Here is a 5,894-nt window from a genome sequence, read left to right on the forward strand (position 1 = left end):
CTTAAGGACCAAGGATGTGTACATTTTTTTTATATATTATGCTCACTTTATACATTTATTGTGTATATATTTATTGTTTATTATATCTGTTTTGGGTGTACTGAAGAGGAACACCTTAAGTGTTGTTTATAGCAATTTATATCAGCGCTAAAACTTTATTACTATTTATATAATTTTACAGTCTCTGTCAACTGAAAGCCAGCAATATTGTCTCTAGACTGGGCACTCATCAGATAGACAAACAAAAAGTATTCAGTAGGAGACAAGTGATACTTGATAAATAGTTTCTGTCTGGTATACTTCTTTATTAGACATATTAGACATTAGAATAAACTATTCAACGCCCGCTACCAGAGACAAAAAAAAAAAAAGATTAAATCCTAAAACTGCCTGCTGGAGATGAAAAATCCAAAAAGACAACAGAATCAGAAGAGAAAACAGATATAAAATGCATATCAATAAATACATAATCATATTAAGTGTGGGCCTGAGTTGACTACACTCTTCAAGCAGTGAGTTGTCAAAAAAACTTTACTAAGTAAATCAAATAACCATGCACCGCTTTGTTATATATGTTAGGGGGTGCATGGCAAAGTCACAGGAAGTGGAGCTACTTAAGGGCCAATGCATCATTGTTGGCTGGCTTACTTAATTGTTTAGATATTTCACTTTTTTTGCATTTGCTTCACTTGTATCATTGCTGACTCTCGTGCTTTAGGTATTATTATTTAGGTATTACACTAAAAGTGTATTTCTCGAGTAGAGTTTGGCAATGTGTGAAGGAAGAAATGGCAAAGGAGGAACCTGAAAGCACCACCTTAATACAATACAATACTGGTTGAGTGCGTTTCTGCATGAAATTCCACTTCCTTTGGTCTCCGTTACCATTTCTCTTCCACTCCTATCACCATCATTCTCTTGACATCATGCCCACAATCCTCTATATCCTCCACCATCAGTAGAACATTTGTCTTTCTCCAGCCACCAGCTATTTGGTCCTTCTAATATGTTTCCTGAACATTTCTCTTCATAGCTTCCCACTTCCTCTCATCTGATGTCCCCTCTCTCATCTTTAGAGACTTCAACATCTTAGTATCCACCCCTCTGATCCTAATTTTTGGATTTTATTTTGCCTCCTATTTTTATCGCATTCAGTATTCTAATTCCCTTACTCAAGATGATGGTCACACCCTGGACATTGTTTTTTCTAGCATATGTTTACTCACTAACTTCTTTAACTCCCTTTTCTCCCTTCCTGACATCACCTATTACCCTGCTCTCTCAATTTGCCTCCTACTCATTCCCATCCCCCCAACAACCCCACCCAACCAGAGACCTTAGCTCTCTCAATCTCCAGGAATTTTCAACTGATCTACTCCCTCTTCTTGATGTTCATGTTTACAACCCCAGCATATCGCACTAACTTAACATCTCCAACATGGCTCCTGTACTGCTGAACATAACTGTGGAAGTCTCATTTTACATCTGACTCCCTGCACTATACAATCACTATGCATATGGCTACTATAACTCCTATATTGAAAAAGCCCTCCCTGAACCTGACAAAACTGCCCAACTACCGTCCCATATTTCTACTTCCTCTTCCCTCCAAGCTTCTTGAACAAAATGTCTATACCCAACTAATCAAGTTTCTTGACTCCAACTCCTTACTCGATCCCTCTTCAATCTAGATCCCGTTCTCGACATTCTACTGCGACTGTCCTTACTAAAGTAACAGCCTACTCACTGTTAAATTGAAGGGCCAATACTACTTGACTTTTCTGTTGCTTTTGATCAACCCTTTCCCCTTCAAACGCTTCACGATCTTGGTCTGCGTGACATTGCGCAGATCCTACCTTTTTGATCGTACCTTCAGCATCTCCCCCTCCAGTTACACTTCCCCTTCCCTCTCAGTTGGGGTACCTCAAGGCTCAGTTCTTGGACCCCTTCTGTTCTCTCATTACACCACCTCCCTTGGCAAACTAATCTCATTCTTTGGTTTTCAATACCACCTGTATTCTGATGACACCCTGATCTACCTATTCTCTCCTGATCTCTGTCTTAGACTGTTTAACTGACTGCCTTGCCTGTCTCTAACTGGATGTCTGCACATTTCCTAAATCTTAATCTCTTAAAAACTGATCTCTTCATATTCCCTCCCTTCAATCCTAACATTCCCTCATCAATTTCCCTGAATGTGAATGGTGCAATCATCTCTCATCCCCTCATCTCACTGCCTTGGTGTCATCCTTGATTCTGACCTATCATTCATCTCCCACATTCAGTCTGTTTCAAAAAACTGCTGCCTTCATCTGTCCCTTCCTAACACAAGATCCCAATAAGGGTCTTGTCCATGCCCTGTTTATCTCCCGCCTCGATGACTGTAATTCGGTTTTAGCTGATCTAACACCTCTTTCTTCTGTCAGTCTATTCACTAGCTGCCTGTGTGCTTCAGGATTCATTTCAAATTCTTGACACTTACTTTCAAAGCTCTTCATAACTGTTCCCCTAATTACATCTCCTCACTCATTACTACCTCCTAACCGGTCTCTACGCTCATCCAATGGTTTCTAGTTTGTGTGCATGCTTAAAAGACTTCTCAAGAGCTGCCACTATGCTCTGGGGTGCCCTTAAGACCCACTTTTTAAGGATGCCTACAAACTTATGCCTTCACACCCTTAGCTCACCTTTGCTAGTCCCTTTTTCTGCAATACTTATACTTGTGTTGTCCCTAACATTTACCTTTTGTACAACACATCCTAATTCCCTCGTAATTCCCTTGTAAGCGCATTTGAGCAGGGGCCTCCTTACCTGTTGTTTCTGTATGTCCTCATGTTATTTACTACTTGTTATGTCATGTCTACATTTTGTACAGTGCTGCAGAATTTGATGGCGCTATATATAAAACAATAAATAATAATGCTGCACTACATGGACAAAAGTATTAGGATACCTGACCATTACACCAACAAGGATTTTTTTTAAACACAGACTATGTATTTAGAATGTCTATATGACAATGGCTGATTGCTTTTTTTTTTTGTTCCCTTCGTGATAATGGCGGTTTTAACATTTCTGTGGTGCTCGTGTTTAGCTGTACTTTTCTTTTTTTTCATTACTGAACCCACACAAATTATATATTGTTTTTTTCAGGACAAGAAGGGCTTCTAGATGCCATTATTTTGATTGTATCATATAATTACTATAAATAAATTATAAAATATGGTGAAAAATTGAGAAAAAAATGACTTTTTCTTACTTGAAAAATCTTTTACTTATAAAAGCTCATGAAAAAAACTGCTAACATCTTTGAAGCTGGCCAATGCAATTTACCCCATTAAGCCATATATTATTGAAAACTAGACACCCCAGGGTATTTCAAATGCTAGCATTTTACTCTTTCCATGCACTAATTCTACCACCAGTTTTTGTCACACTTTGTGGTAGTGATTTTTTTTTCGTTTTTTTTCTCACACATATTTTACTTCAGGTATGAATTTAGAGCTCTTTGAAGCCTGCCCTTTCAATTTACCCCATCAAGCCATATATGTTTGAAAACTAGACACCCCAGGGTATTTCAAATACACTAATTCTACTACCAGCCATAGTCAAAAGTTGCAGTAGTCATTTTTTGTGATTTTTTCCACGCACATTGTACCTTTGGTATGAATTTACCGCTCCTGGTATATGCCACAGCCAAACAACACCCCAATATGTGTTCAGCAACGTCTCCTAGTACAGTGATACCCCCACCCATGGGTTTGTTGGGTTGTTTGGGGACTAGAAGTGTGCATTTTTCAAATTGGAATTGTGACTTGATAAAAAATCTGCCCGCATATCCTATTAAGGAGATCTTTGAAGCCCATGAGTTTAATTTACCCCATCAAATCATATATTTTTGAAAACTAGACACCCCTGGGTATATTAAATGCTGGTATTTAAACTCTTTCCATGCACACACTTTACCACCAGCCTTTATCAAAGTTTGCAGTAGTATTTTCACACAAATTCTACATTAGCTATGAATTTACAACTACTGGTATATGGCACAGCCAAACAACACATAATATGTGTTCAGCAACATCTCCTGAGTACAGTGATACCCCCTGCGTTTGGTGGGTTGATTGAGGGCTAAAAGGCCACATTTGGGAAATGTGCATTTTTCCAATTGAAATTTTCACATGTGGTCATCCTGCCCCCATGTCTTATTTGGGACATCATTAAAGCTGGCCAATTCAATTTACCCAATAAAACCTTTTCTTTTTTTTTTTTTTTTTTTTCAAGTCTCTGTTTAATAAAAGATCAGATATACAACAATGTGTTACAACCGAGAACATCCCAAAAAGTACATGGAAAGTACAGAGGCACAATGCACCACAAAATGAACCACGTAGAGACAATGGTCATAAGGTATTCGATACAGTATTACACAAGGCGATAACCACGCGTAACAGAGAGCATCACGACACGTAGTACAAGGTATAAGTACAGGAGGGTACAAAGTGCGGAACAGAGGTGCGCAACAATCAGGGTATACAATAGGAGAGCGGTGTCCAACAAAGACCCCCTAGACATGGTTCCAAAACACAATGTATGTGATAGGAAAGAAGGTACGTATGGGAGTACACGGATATGTCATTGCACGGAGAGAGAGGCAACATAAAAAAACATAAAAACCATGAACACAACATAAAATCAGATGGCGCGCATCGCTACGACCACACAGCACATAGGTACTTGAGAGGCAATCGAGGGGCACATAGGGAGAACAACACCCAGGAACAGGGAAGGTGAGCCGCATATGGAGATCCGAGAGGAGTCGAACCGGTGCCGACCAAAGGGAACCTCAGGTGGACCTTAACAGGTCGGGGAATCGTGGGGAGGAAGTGAGCGCCTTCCACCAGAACCAACGCCTGTTGTACAAATATTCTTTGCCCCTGGAAGCCCACACCAACTCCTCCATATGAGAAATAAAGTTCATTCTACTGACCTAAACCTGGATCGGCGGAGTGTCACGGCATCTCCAAAAGCGGGGAATAACAGCTTTGGCCGCACTCAATATATGGTACGTCACTGTTTATACACAGCGACCGGGAGCGATGTGTGATGTAAGAGAGCCGCCTCAGGGGTCAGCACATAGTTCGGGTCATTAAACTCTCAAATCACCTTTTCCACAATCCTCCAGAAGGGGGTAACAAAGGGACAGGTCCACCAGATATGTAAAATAGTGCCAGGACCAGCCTCGCACCTCCAGCAATGGTCCGGAACATCTGGGAGGAATTAATGTAAAGCACGTGGGGTGCGATACCACCGAATTAATAATTTGTAGGAGGTTTCCTGGATTCTACTTGAGATAGCCCTTATGAACCAACTGAATAATCTTACCCCATTCCTCATCTCCGGAGAGAGACGGGAAATCCCGTTCCCAAAGGGCCAGGAAATACAGCTTAGAGGAGCACTCGAGAGTAAGGAGGATGGAGTACAGCATGGAAACCAGGTGGGGCGGCTCAGACTTAGAGGTACACAGACGTTCAAAATCCGTCAGAGGTCTGTGGTAACCCGCCAGGCATGGCAAGGAGGCAATAAAGTGTCGCAATTGGGCATAAAAAAAAGGTGTCTTGCGGGCGAGGCCTAGACGCCCCTAACAGAGTTTGTAGAGGTTTAACAGAGTCCTGGTCAGAAACATGATTTAGGCGCAGGACACCGGTAGGTAGCGGAGAAAATGGCTTTGCTCTACCTGTCCTGTAGCCAGGGACAAAGGCAGGGTTGTCAGAGATGGGGAAGAGAGGGCTAGGGGAGGACGTTAGAGAGCCCTTGGACATGTACTTCCTAAGGACACCGCAGGTATTTGGAGGCCCAAGAATCGAAGGGACGATTCGCACCATTTACTGGGA

The sequence above is a fragment of the Spea bombifrons genome, chromosome 3 (assembly GCF_027358695.1).
Source record: "Spea bombifrons isolate aSpeBom1 chromosome 3, aSpeBom1.2.pri, whole genome shotgun sequence".
Taxonomy (NCBI): domain Eukaryota; kingdom Metazoa; phylum Chordata; class Amphibia; order Anura; family Pelobatidae; genus Spea; species Spea bombifrons.